The sequence below is a fragment of the Mastomys coucha genome, unplaced genomic scaffold, assembly GCF_008632895.1.
Source record: "Mastomys coucha isolate ucsf_1 unplaced genomic scaffold, UCSF_Mcou_1 pScaffold16, whole genome shotgun sequence".
In the NCBI taxonomy this organism is placed as follows: domain Eukaryota; kingdom Metazoa; phylum Chordata; class Mammalia; order Rodentia; family Muridae; genus Mastomys; species Mastomys coucha.
Genome location: NW_022196898.1, coordinates 69,504,452 through 69,519,049, shown reverse-complemented (window position 1 = coordinate 69,519,049; position 14,598 = coordinate 69,504,452). Strand labels below are relative to the sequence as shown.

The 14,598-nt window shown below is 43.4% G+C and overlaps 1 pseudogene across 1 annotated transcript; it reads right to left on the bottom strand.

Annotated features, from left to right (window-relative positions):
- Positions 1-2,857: 2,857 nt before the first annotated feature.
- On the bottom strand, positions 2,858-3,746 carry LOC116094293 (annotated as a pseudogene). The gene has a single exon (XR_004120029.1). The product of XR_004120029.1 is annotated as a U6 snRNA-associated Sm-like protein LSm1 pseudogene (transcript).
- Between the last annotated feature and the right edge of the window lie 10,852 nt (positions 3,747-14,598).

Sequence of the window (14,598 nt, the reverse complement as noted above, 5' to 3'; positions counted from 1 at the left end):
CAGTTGACTTCTGGATGGGAATTCCTGTGAGCTGAGTAGGAATCTGCTGCGGGGACACCTGCAGACTAGGGACAGCAGGTATTAGCATAACCGCTGTCTGTTCTCTTCCGCTGTAGAAAACAGCAGTTAGCAAAGTGTCTGCAAACAGCTGGAGCAGACAGATGCCTTTGAGTCAGCATGGTAAAAAACAAAGCCTGAAACGCTAGCAACATAATAGGAGGTGAACACTCTTTTGATATAAGACACAAGTTTTTTTTGGGGGGGGGCAGGGAAGAGCCCAAAGGGGATGAAGAACTTGAGGACCCAAAGATGGCTTTAGGATAGAAACATTAACATTTTTCCTCTTCATCTAGAGGTCTGGACAGACAGATAGATAGGGGTGTTTTCAGCACAAGAAGCAATCTGAAGTCTGTATCTAGAAAGCAGGCAAAGGAAATTTTAAAATGTGAGCCCGTGACTATGATAATTTTTAAAACTTGTTTTTGTTTTTGTTTTTGTTTTCAAGATAGGGTTTCTCTGTGTAGCCCTCGCTGTCCTGGTACTCACTCTGTAGACCAGGCTGGCCTCGAACTCAGAAATCCACCTGCCTCCGTCTCCCAATTGCTGGGATTAAAGGCATGCGCCACCACCGCCCAGCTTAAAACTTGTTTTTAAGATGGACTCTTTGTGAATTTCCCATCATGCACCTCAATCCCACTCATCTCCCTGTCCCTCCATAGCCATCCTCTGCCCTTGCAACTTCCCCCACAAAACGAAACACATCTCGCCATGGAAGCTGTAGTCTGTCACGGTGTGTCTCACCGTACACCTTTTTGTCCAAACACTTTTCTTGCAAATGTTCATTGCATTGAGTCATTGGTCCCGTTCGAGGCCTCAGGCTTCTGCTACACTATCTATACCAGATCCTCACTGGGAGTTGTCTTGCATATCTCGTTGTTGCCCTGTGTCATGGAGATCCTGCAGCTTTGGATCTGCAGGACCAGCCCCTCCACATGCTCTAGCAGTTCATAGATGAGGTAGATGTTGGGATGGGCTAACTCTTGCTCTCATGCCTATGGGGCCAGCTCACCCTCAGCCCCTCCACCTGAGCAATGTGCTAATGTGCTGTCCAGGAGAGGTGTGGAGACTATTCACCCATGTGCTCCAGCTGGTGTGTAAAGGGGGTGGGGCAGTTCTCCCTCTTGTCGAAAGTAGCAATGAGTAGGGGTCATCTCTCTCATGACCCTGCCACTTGGTGGCTGATGAGGAGCAGGGCCAGCTTTTTTGTACCTATGTTACCAGGGCCAGCTCTATTGTGCTATCCAGGCCCTGTGCAGGTCTGTTCTCCCACACTGCCCAGGCAAGGGTTGGGGCCAGTTCTGCTTAGACCTCAGACATCAACATGGCCCCAGTAGGGGCCCAGACCAGGGATGTCCATATGACCACTGGTGGTAATGTGGGCTATGGACACTGGTACAAGCAGAGTCAGGGACCCAGGCGTGGCCCTTGGCAGAAGCATGGTAAGGACATCATCATGACCTCAGGTGGCAATGTAGGTTTCTCACATCAGGCTCCCCACCTCAGATCTCCACTTCTGCCTCTCTTCATAGGGTACACACTTCTCTGTTTCTCTTCCTCTGCCATCTCTCTCATCTCTCCATCGGTGCTCACTGTAGTGGTGCCCACACATGTGGCATCGGCAGTGACGTCTTTTGAAAACTAGGATGGTTAAATGTTTGCCCAACCCTAAGATTCCAAAGGAAAAAAGTTCCTGGCCCAAGTTAAACACAGCACAGAAAAAATGTAACTCAATGTGGAGTCATTCAGTCTCTTTGATGAACCACCACAAAGAGATTAGCAAATAGCCCAGTGATGGGAAGTAAACACGGCAGGACATGTCAGTCAGTTGTGGGTCTTCACTCTGCTGGTACTGCTTTTCTTCCTGAGCCAGGATGCCACTCTGGGCATCACAGCAGTGGTCGAGTTTCTCAAAGAAAGAAGCCATAGGTCCACTGGCACTTGCATTTATTACTGGCTTTATTGGTGGACAGTGTAATTCACCATTACACAAGGAGCAAGAATAGCAATGGCCTTTGCATCTCCAGTTCTGCCTCTTTTCAAAACGCACAACATTTTGCTTGACCAGTTTGGGAAGAGTTCTGGTAGGGGTAGAGGTGAAGGGTGAGTCTGCTCAGTGACCATTGTGGCTGCATTTGAAGCAAGTTCCAGGTGAGGTCTACTGCCTCAGCTGCTTTGGAGGAGACCTTAGGGCTACCACCAGGAGTTGTCATCTCTGTCTACCATGGGAAACCTTTTTCATTAGATACCTTCGATACCATATTCAGCAGATCTCTCTGAGGGGTTTGAGGGCCATCCTCTAATGTATAAATTATACCTGATTTTAAACACACCTTGCTTATTTTAAATTACTTGTTTTAGACTTAACCTTGACAACATATATAGAAAGCTAAAGCTTGTCCCTGTAAATTAACTACATGACTAGAAACATAGTTCTGAGCATAAAAGAATCTGATCATTTATAAGGTGACTATCAACTTGAGTAACTCAATTATTGTTAACAGTTTGTGACAAGTTAGTAGCTTTTGTAAGGTTGGGATTTCATATTTTTATCCCTGTTAAGTTTGAGCCTTAAAGTTTTGAATTGAAGATTCTTTGGGATTAAAATAAAATGTTAAACCAGAAATATAGTCCTCAGAAAGGCTGGGAACCTTATTTTCCTGATCCTTTCATAGGGTACCTTTACAAATATCACTGTTTCGTGTATGATCCGGTTTATCCAAATAACTAAGGCTTAATAGAGTTACCAAAGACAAAGTGGCTGAACATACGTTTTTTTTTTTTTTTGACAGTTCTGAGATTCATTTTTTATTTACAAGTAAATGAAATGTTTTTTGAAAAGAAATGTAAACTCTGAGATAAGCAATATAAAGACATGATTCTTGGCTCCACAGTGGCTTGTGTGAAGAGAGGTCATGCCACTGTTTGTTTCAATAGTAAAGCTGGGCTGGTGGAGGCCACCTGCAATTCCACAAGCTAGAGGTCATCCTGGTTTACATAGTGAGTTCTAGGTCAGCCAGGACTATTTCTTGAGACTGTTTGAAGAAGAAAACCAAAACTAATATATAATGATTTTGTTAAAAAAACAAAACAAAACAAAACCCTATGATTTCTTCATGTTGGCATCCATGAAAGAATGAGATCACTGTTCAATGTGATACTCTGGTCAAATGTGTGAGATGACCAGGCGACAGCACCTGCTCTCTAGAGCAATCTCTGAGCAAGGACTCAGTACTCGTCCAGAGTGTCTTCTCGAGGAATGGAGAGACCCCGATCTTTAAGGGTCTGGACCTTCAGCTTCTCTGCCTCCAGTCTGGTCTGCTGTTGTACCCTCTGCTCTTCTAGGATCTCTTCAATAGACACTTGCTGAAGGGGTGTGTCACTCTCCTTCTCCAGGTCTATTTCTCCTAGTAGGACCACATTTTCTCCTCTGACCACGAATATCCCTCGAGGAATATCACCATACTTTTTGCCCACATGAATCCGCTCCACAGTCTGATGGAGCACTAAGTTAGCAAATTGATCAATGCTTCTTAAAAAACCTATAAGTGTCCTTCCATCTCGAAGTAGGACCAAATGCTTTTTGTTGATGTCCTCGATGAGGCTGGCGGTGCCGGGCATATAATTCATTTTGAGCTCTCGCAACGCTGCACCGCACGGCCGCGAGGGCGTCCAGTCACCCGCCGGCGGGACGCCTGAACATACGTTTTTAAGTCATTTCTGTTAATCTGAATAGACTTGAGGAATTCACAAACCTTATTCATCGAAGATATATTGTTCCTTATGCAAAAAAATTTTTTTGGAAGCCTAGTGTTGAACAGTTAGCAAAGACATAAGTGATTATGCATATATCTTTAAGTCAGTTTTTGTTAACCAAAGTAGACCATTATAGCTTTAGAAATTTATAAATCCTAATCATCAAATACATGTTGTTTTTAAGTCCTATTTTCCTTAAACTTTGTTTATTGTTTTATCCTCATCTGTAACTTCTCACCATCTGGACCAAAAAAAAAAAAAAAAAAATCATCATGGCTGTCGAGATGGCTCAGCGGGTAAGAGCACCGAGTTCAGATCCCAGCAACCACATGGTGGCTCATAACCACCCGTAATGAGATCTGATGCCCTCTTCTGGTGTGTCTGAAGACAGCTGCAGTAAATTATGCTGGAATGAGCAGGGAAGGAGCGAGTGGGGCCGGAGCAAGCAGGGCCGGCAGAGGTCCTGAGTTCAATTCCCAGCAGCCACACACATGATGGCTCATGGCCATCTGAACAGCTACAGTGTACTCATACACATAAAATAAATAAAATAAATCTTAAAAAAAAAACCATCACCCAGAAATCTATCCTAAACCAAATATCTTGGAAGCCTACTCTTGTCTCCTTATTGTAGACGAAATAAAACAACACAGCCACCTTGGAGGCCTGGTCTTGCCTCCTTAGTCTGAAAAGGGAGACGCAATGAGCAGAGGGCTCAGGAGGACTGAGTTTTATGGAATTTTATAGGTGTTGCCTTAGTTTGTTTATAACAAGTGGTCACTTTAACTAAGATGGTAATGAAGTCACATGACATGTTCTCTCTTTACCCTTAGTGAAGATGGGAGCCAATGACATGGTTGTGCCTTACTCCAAGGTGAGCCCATTAGGCACATAGCCTTTTTAAAACAATGTATTTTCTTAAACAGGAGTTGAATCCGAGTTACAAACAAGCATACTATAGCAAATACACACACACACACATTACAAAATCAACCATTTATGTTACAAGTTTTAAGCTAGTGTTTTGTTAGAGTTTACAGATCTTTTAAACCACACCCAATGAATTTATAAATCCTGAGAGATACATCAAGTTTATACAATGGTTTTACAAATCCTGAGATAAAAGGGAGTTTATCTTTTAGAACTATATGGGGGGGGCGCTATTCACAGAGCAAAACATCTGTGTTTAAAGACAGTAAACAAAATTTAAAAAGAAATACGAGACAAGTAGCAATAATCTCTATTGGGAATAATTTGCCTCATAGCTTTTTTTTTTTTTAAATACAGTGTCATTTCCTGAGCTTCTCTGTATTGTTCTCCTTCTCCTGACCCAGGACAGAGGTTTTGGGAGAAATGTCTGAACAAGCATGCTTGCATCTGGAGTGAGCAGGCTGTAACTCAACCCCAGAACCAGCTGTTTAGTAGAGTACAACAGCATGAAACACTTTTCCAGTATTATCCCAGTGATCTGGGGAGGGAAGAGAGCAAAGAGCGAGAAGGCTTAGAGATAAGAGATTTTTGAAAGTGGAGAGCAAAGAAGGCTTAAAGATAAAGGGATTTTTCAGATCATTTGCTTGTACGGAGGCAGAGGTTCTTATAATCTGTGAGAATCTGGAAATCGAGTGCGCCATTTTCTGGCCATTGAGACTGATTATCTGGCTTGTATTAAAGTCAAGGCATTTTCAGTAAGACAGTGAGGCGCTAATGGAATCTTTAAGTCTGAGGAGGAAAGAGATTAGAAAAGGCAGGTGAGGCACTGAGTCTGATTCTGAATGGGAAGATCTCTTCCAAGGGCAAGCCGAGAGAGATGGAAAACACAGAAGCAGAGTGAGGAAGACATGAGAGAGGCGTAGAGAAACCATGATGGCCAGGAACTCTGTCAGAGGGAGGGTTCCAAAATTATAGAGGCCCAGGAGGGCATAGAGCAGCTGCCTGCTATACCTCCACAACTTATAGTAGGCTCTGGGGCTAAGAGAAACAGAGACAACAGGCTCCAGTGAGCCAACAAGAATAGAGACAGAGCAGGCAGCTCCTAGGGGGAGGTGAGGAGAGACAAGTGGTTAGCCATGGTTAGAGACAGAGAAGCTCCAGGAGGCAGCTGAGAGACAGATGTGGAGGGAGCCAGGAACAGCGCAGGAAGGAGATGGGGGAGACTTACAGGGTAGTGCTGTGGTGACAAGGGTTCCAATCTGGGATGTCCCCAACTGGACCAAGTGACTTGTCAGAGAGATGGGCAGGATTAATGGAGGGGTGTCCCTCCTCCACATGATGGGGTGCTCAAAAGGAAGCTGCCTGATGAACCAGCATGGCTTTTGGTAGGCTTCAGGAGCTGAGAGAGACAGCAGACAGCTCTGAGAGGGACACTTACCCAACTAGATGAGGACAGATGAGATGTTAGAGCAGACAGAGAAGTGGGTGAAGAGTGGACTCTAGAATCTGGAGTGTATGATAGGTGACAGAAGCCAGCAGAAACACATAAATGGTCCATACCTCAGGAGAGTCAAATCCGCGGCTCGATTTGGTTAGGAGAAGCCAGGCCCCTTTAAAGGTATCCATTTGTGCTCCAAATGTATGCAAGGGGGCTCATTACAGAAATCGACAGCATGACCGATTCATTGAGGAAAGGGTTTTTCATTTGGGGTAAGAGAGAGAAAATATCCAGAGGTGCCTGGAGGAGTCCAGAACAGAGAGAAAGAAACAAAGTGGTCATGATCAAGGCTGTCTGCAATGGAGGCAAGGAGATGCAAGAGAACATGGGGTGGACAAATCATGCAGATTAGAAGGAGGACCAGTAAACGGAGGGAGGAATTCCATCTGGGGACAGAAAACCATTTCACAATTTCCTGAGGAAGGCTGGCTTTTATCTAACCACCAGAAATCCTTCTAGAGGTCAGCTTGAGCTCATTTCTAGATGTATGTACTCCTGAGACCTAACAGAAAGGGTGGTAAGAGCCAGATGTGGTGGATAACCTCAAGGAAACTGTTTTCCAGGCACAACAGGGCAGTTGTGCATGTAAATGCAAGGATTGTAATAGCACTCACAAGACCTGTGCAAGTGCAAACCAGACAAAATACCAGCATGGGCATGGAGGGAGGGCACAGAATCCCATTAGCCGAGGAGCTCTTGGCATTGGATGGCTTCTGAGAGAGGGCAGAGTTGGTTTTCTTTAATATTGTGACCTCTGGTAAGTTGACAAGAGTAATTGGGCAATGGAAACTATTCTCAATTAGGGAAGAGAAAGAGAAAGAAAGAAAGAAAGAAAGAAAGAAAGGAAGGAAGGAAGGAAGGAAGGAAGGAAGAGTGAGAGAGAGACAGAGAGAGAAAGAGGCAGACAGAGAGAGAGAGAAAAGAAGAAAGACCTTAAAATGGGGTGGTTGGACAGTAAGGATAGAAAAGGAAGATATGGGGCAGAGTTGTGGCATGAGGTAAATATGATCAAAATATATTGCATGAGATTCTCAAATAATTAATAAAATATAAAAATGTTATCTATTATATACACATACATATGCACATGCATATATGGTCAAGTGATGTAGCCAGCACTAGTTCTTCTGTTGCCATATGATGTAAACGCTACAGATTTTGCGGCCACACCTTGGCTTTTTTGAGATTGGATTTCACTATCTTTTCAAGCCTGGCTTAGCTTAGAACTCAAGCTGTTTCCCAGACAGGCCTCAAAACTTAGCCATTCTCCTGCCTCGGCCTGTCTAGTGCTGAGGTTTTAGGCTTGAAACATCAAGCTTTGAAAGATCTTCTTGGCCGGGCGGTGGTGGTGCATGCCTTTAATCCCAGCACTTGGGAGGCAGAGGCAAGCGGATTTCTGAATTCAAGGCCAGCCTGGTCTACAGAGTGAGTTCCAGGACAGCCAAGGCTGCACAGAGAAACCCTGTCTGGGAAAAAAACAAAAAACAAAAAACAAAACAAAACGAAAGATCTTCTTATGTTTTGATTCCCAGTTTATTCCTGGAGAACATACTTATGTGATTTCAATTCTTTTAAATTTGCCAGAATTTCTCTTATCACCTTGGATATTTTGGTGTGTGTATCATGGAAAAACTGTGTTCTGCAATTTCTGAATATAGTGTTCTTCACCTGTTCTTAGGTCTTACTGGTTGATATAGTTCTGAGTTCTTCTAATCACTGATAATTTTCTGACTAGTTATTCTATTAAACCCCAAAAAATAAAGTTACATTGACTTGCATGTGTGTGTCTGTGTGCATGTGAATGCACCGTAGTGCATGTGTGGAGGTAAAAGGGGAAGACAGCTCTCTTCTACCATGTGGCCGCAGGGAACTGAATTCAGGTCATTAGACTGGGTGGCAAGTGACTTTACTTGCTGAGCCATACTGCCAACCCTCTATTAATTTGTTGTTGCTTGTCTGTTGGCTTTGTGATTTGTTTTGTTTGCTTACCATGTAACCCTGGCTGGACTGAAACCTGCTACATAGACCAGGCTGGCTTAGAACTCGGAGAACAAACTGCCTCTGCCTCCCAAGTGTTGGGATTAAAGATGGTGACGCCATTCACTGCTTTCTATTGATTTTTTGGGGAGAAGGGCATTGAAGTCCTTATTGTCATTGCTGGAATATCTATCTCTTCTCTTACTGTTGTCACACTTGCTTCTTTATATATATATATATATATATATATATATATATATATATATATATATAGTACTTGAGTTTGTGCATGTGTTTGTTTTAATGTATGTGTATGGAGGCTTCGATAACGTAGAGGCTTGAACTTTGCTCCATGGAATGATGAATGGAAACCACACTGCCAGGTGCTGCAAGTACAAAGATCAGAGCTCACCTCATTGGAAAAACCACCACTCACCATGTCCCTTCGACCCGGCTATTTCCCGATGGAAACTTTGAAATTTATACTGACAGAAGTGTCAGCTTCTACACTGGTTATGTTCATGACTCTTATGACATGGAGTCAGTTCCAGTATTTTTAGTAATGGATCCTTGAAATTGAGCTTTGAAATATCAACTGATTTACTTAACATTTATAATAATAATAATAATAATAAAACAAAGATCATTATCATTGCTTTATGCTGTATATAACTTTTCCTATATGGCCTTCCCTACTTCTATGTAAGGACACTGTCTCCCTGAAAAAGTTTTAATCCTAGAGGCTTGCCTACCTTTCAACAAAATGGTTTTTCTTCCTTTTTAAGGGAGTGGTGTGAGAAATGCCTTTAACACAGGGCACACTCACAATGTGCTAGCCACATGACATTTTTGCTTTCTCATACAAGAGAAAGGCACTAAACCCCCACACTAGCTACTCATATTCTAGAGCTCTTTCTTCAGGCTCTAGAATATTTTCTTCAGAAAATGAGTTTAAGCTAGCCAGATTATTTGTATTAAAGTAAGAAGAAGGTTCTGGGTAGTAGGAACTGAGGGCATTGATGCCCCTAACCTAACATAAAAGGAATGCGTGGATGAACTCATTAGTGAGTAGCACTCAGTCACTAATAATGCACTGGTATTGAATTAAGGAAAGCAAGCACTTCACCCTTGGAAGTCACTTAACCAAGAGTAAGTCTGGACTGGAATTCTCTACGTCATGCTCCGTGTGTCTTCTGACTTCTTAAGAAGGAGCGTCTACTCTCTTTTATTGAACAGCACAGAAAGCATCACACAGGGAAGGAATGGGAAACTCCACAGAAATACTAACAGAGAAGGGATTAACTCACAGACTCCAACTGACCCCAGTTGACCCAGACAAAAACACTACTACAAATGACATTGCTTATCTACCCATATCCAAATGTTATGTTCAGCATTTAGGGCAGACATTCATTTTTTTTTTTAATTGCTTTCAACTTCTATATTTGCAGCTTTCAGCAAGTGATACACATATGTTGTCTGATCAGGGTATGGAAGAGTATATAATTTCAAATTATAGCTATCTATTAGCTGAGGTTACAGAAGTTGATTAGATGGGAAATCCAGGGCAAGTAAGGTTGGTTGTTATATTGTTCTCTCAAAAGCAGGTGCGCAGTACACAGTAGGATATTGCTCTTAAATCTTAAGTGACCTCAATTATTATTATTATTATTATTATTATTATTATTATTATTATTGACTCTGGCTTTGAGGTCCAGTGGGAGTGCCTGTTATCTCTGTGAGGGCCTCAGAGGAGGAACGGATGCTACGTCCCAAGCAAGTAGCTCAAGTGGCTGGCTACCCCAGATGACTGCCATGATTAGAGCCTTTTAGCCCATGCAGTTCTGCCATGGCTTCTCTGACGTCAACACACAGGGGAAGACAGAGACTCCTAGTGACAACTCTTACCCCCTGCCCCCCAAAAAGACACAGTCTGAGGTATAGTTCATGATGATCCTCAAAAGATGATCTTTAAAGAATTGGCTTCTGTAACAGTGATGCTTTCTGGGTTGCTTTATTCTCCACCGTTTTTGACTCCCCCCTCATGCTACTCTTCCAGATCTTACACTTCTATATCAGATAACCACACACAACCCTGTCTCAGACTCTAAACATAAGAAGCAGACTAAGGCACCAATCGTCACAGCCAGAGTGATTTTTTTTTTTTTATTTACGTTCTTTTCTATGTCATGTACCTAGTTAAGGTTTTGTTGCTATGAAGAGACACCATGACCACCACAACTCTTACGAAAGAAAACATTTAACTGAGGCTGGCTTACAGTTCAGAGGTTTAGTCCATTATTGACCTGGTGGGCAGCACCAGGTAGACACCGTGCTAAAGGGGTAGCTGAGAGTTCTACATCCTGATCAGCAGGCAACAGGAGGAGATAGCAACACTGGGCCTGGCTTGAGCTTCTGACACTTCAAAGCCCAACCCCCCAACCCCTTACCTCCACCCCCCCTGCTCCCTGCCCCAGGCCTCCTCCAACAGGGCTTCACCTCCCAATAGTGCCACTCCCTGTGAACTTACAGCCCGCTTTCATTCAAACCACCACATGGTGCTTTATGTAGAGCTGAAGCTGAAGAATGAAGACTTTATGCATGGAATTCTATGGATGCCCATTAGGACCAATGCATTAGAGTTGATAGTCTGTCTTTGGGGACCACACTGGAAGGAGGAGACCTTCAGAAATCTTTATTGTTGAGCCCTGGCTGTCATGAATTCTCAGGCTTGTCCCCTGTTTCCACTGTACTAGGAGTTATTCACATTTCTACAGGTTGATGAGCCTTGAGGCCTCCAGAGCCTGAGGCTCACTTCTCTGCTATCCTTTCTCAGCTACTTTCTGCTTGATTGCTTCGGTTGGAGTATTGCTGCTCCTACAACTAACCACCTGTCTCCCTTCTTCCTCCTTCCTTTCTTCCTTCCTCCCTTCCTTCCTTTCTTCCTTCCTTCCTTCCTTCCTTCCTTCCTTCCTTCCTCTGTCCTTCCCTTTCTTCTTTTCTCTCTCTTCTCCCTTTCTCTTTCCTTCCTTTCCCTCTACTACTTTCCCTTTCTTTTATTCCTCCTCCCTCCTTCCTCCACTTACCCTCTTTCTTCCTTTCTTCTGGCAGATTCTCTGTAGGAAAGCTCATAGCCCATCTTCTAAGTAGCCTTCTCTGAGTAACACTTTCATGTGGTCAGATGACAAGGCTTCAAACGCAGTGTTAAGAAAGAGCTGTAAAGATGCACAAAAAGCCTACATTAAAGAGCTTACAGTTTGGTAAACAATGTCACTATTATAAAGCAATTGTCATCATAGAGATGATTAGCATCTCTTTCCTTTTAGTTTTAAAAATATTTTTGGAGACAGGATTTCACTATGTAAACCAGGCTGGCCCCAAACTCAGAAATCCACCTACCTCTCTGCCTTCTGTGTGTTGGAATTGTCCCCAGTTCTTTCTCTTTAAATATATATGTTTATTTGTGTGTGTGTTTGAAACTTTAAACTCCTAGTTCTTTATAAAGTATAGAACTACTGTAAATATATACTAACTGCCCCCCTACTGTGCAGTGAGACATTAGAATTCATTCCTCCAACCTTCTTGTTATTTCTCTCCTGTCTTGTACTTAAAGTATCTACTTGAGCTGAGTTTCCTTAAGTCATCCATCTCCCACTTTTGCAGTGCACACAAAGTTCAGTATTTCCCTTGAGAAAAGGGGGAGGAGGGGGAGAAAGGGGAGAGATGTATGGGGAGATGGCTCAGCAGTTTTTAACCTTAAGTATTTTTAAAGAACACCATCTGCTCTTCCAGAGGTCCTGAGCTCAATCCTTTGCAGCCACATAGTGTCTCCCAAATGAAAAGCTGTTTTTAAATTCAGGTCCCTGTAGCTGGTGCCTTTTGGGTCCAAGCTATTCTGGAGACCACACTTTCACATATTGAGTGGTTGCTTCATGCCAGATTTCCAGGATCTGAGATTCAAAAAGAGAGAGAAAGGTCCTGCTTGCATGGACTTCAGGCCTTGTAGGCTCCTGATGTTGCCATTTGCGTTTGATTTGCATAGGCAAATTCACAAGCGTTCCTGTCCTAACCTACCCAGACCTCAATGGAATCCACTAGGAGTTGAAGTGATGAAAACATGGGCTGTGGTTTCCTGGTGCTGATCAATGTTTCGGGGAATGTGAAGTGAGGATCTAAGGGTCATCTGTCACTTACATCACCTATGTGGTTCTTTATACAGTCCACTCTTCCAAGCACTGACATTCCATTTGATTTAAAAGCTTAGTGCACAGACAGATTTCAGGCAAGGAAAATACCCATCCCATCTCTAGAACTGTCTCTCCTGCTGAGCGGACCGCAGGGAGTGCTGGGTAGTTCTTTGCTTCTTTGCCTAGTTGTTTTGAAGTAGGTGTTTTGCTTGGCACATGATCTCTCTTGTGGGAAAGACTGGTCCTACCGACTCTTACATAATCGTTCTGCAATAAGTCTCATTCTTATGCTCTTGTTGAGCCCTGGCTGTCATGGATTCTCAGGCTTGTCTTACATCAAGGTTCTTAAAGCTGATCGTCTATTTAAATCTCTCACACTCCTAAGATGCAGAGCGAGAGTCATAGCCTCTACAAAGAGTTCCTGACCCCAGTCCAACCTGTAGACATTTTCACACTCTTGCAGCATAGTGAATTTAATATTTCAAAACTCTCACTTAATGATGTAGAGACAGCCAGGCAGTGATGGCCCACACCTTTAGTCCCAGCCATTGGGAGGCAGAGGCAGGTAGATCTCTTAGTTCAAGGTCAGTCTGGTCTACAAAGCAAGTTACAGGACAGCCAAAGCTACACAGAGAAACTCTGCCTCAAAAAAAAAAAATAGGGATAGTAGAATTATTAAGTGTATACTAGTACAAACTGGTGCTTTAATCTATCTCAGCTTTAAGTTTTTCATCTGAAAAGGGGAATAACAGTAACCTCACAGGTTTGGGTTTTTTTTTTTAATGTTTTTGTTTTGTTTTGTTGTAATATATATGAGTGTTTTGCTTGCATATAAGTCACTTGTGTGCCTGGTGCCCATGGAAGCCAAAAGAGGGATTTAGATTTCTTGGAACTGGAGTTACTGATGATTGGGAGCTGCCATGTGGGTGCTGGAAATTGAACCTGGCTTCTCTGCGAGAGCAGTCAGTGCTCTTTACCACCTAGCTATCTCTCCAGCCCCTTTCCCAGGTAATTCCTTCCCAAGTGATTAGAATAGCCCAAATGCCTATTAATAAATAAACAAAAGTTGTATGTGTATGATATTTGCTTAGCTGTTCCCCCATTGATGAATTCCAGTTTCAAACGCTGATGCTTGCAAGGCAGGTACTCTGCAACTGACCCACACTCCACCTTCTAAAAAAAGGATTCCCTCATGACAAAGAGTGAAATTCTGCCCTAGGTTATTGTATAGGTAAGCCCTAAAAACAGGATAAATGGAGTAAGGCAGGCACAACAGGGGCTATCTGTATTCTATGATCCCACTTAAGTGTCTAGAACAGTCAAATGCATAGAGACAAGTAGCCGCCAGCAGCTAAGCAAACCGGGTTCCTGAAAGAGAGGCAGGGGCCTGGGGCTAGGGGAGTCGGACTGCGAGAGAAATGACCAGACCAAGTCAAGAGGTTCTGATCAAGGTCCAATGTGTATTTCAGAGTCTGAGAATATATAGGCAGGGAACCCATCCCTCAGTAAGCCAGGATCTTGTGGCCTAATGAGCATCTTGTTGTTCTGTCCAGAAGGCTGATGAAGCAGCTCAGCAGGGCGTGGCTCCTAGCAGGAACTTCGGGAGAAGGCTGAGAAGGGGCAGAACAAAAGGGCTTTCTTTATCTCTGGAAACTCCACCCTAAGTGGGCTAGCTGCTTGTGGCAAGGACAAAGTCTGATCCAGCCTGCTTGAGAGGTCACAGAGACAGAAAGCATAGCCGTGTAGCCACTGCAGAATTTAAGTAAAGTGACAATGGACGTCACTGTTGAATGGGTACAGGGATTCAGGATAAAGACGTCTAAGTCAGGTGTGGTGGCACAGGCCTGTAATCCCAGCACTTAGAAGGCAGGCCCTGTGTAATGGGAGGTTACCCTAGGCTGCAGAGTGAATGTCAGCCCACGGTGAGGCCTTATCTCTGCCTAACCTAAACTAAATCAAGGTGCTTTCTATAGAGGAACTGTGGTCAGGGTACACAATGTAAATGTTATTTATGCCATGGAGCTTTACGTTTAAACTTGGTAGGTTTCATGCGATATATTTCTACCTAGAGAGAAATATTTTTAAAGGGCCTGGGACCAAGTCTGATGCACAGCGAAATGCCTGGATTATTTGTCACATCTCCTGTGCTATTGCCTAACTCTCTCTGCCCTTTCTTGGTTGCATTCAGTTTGA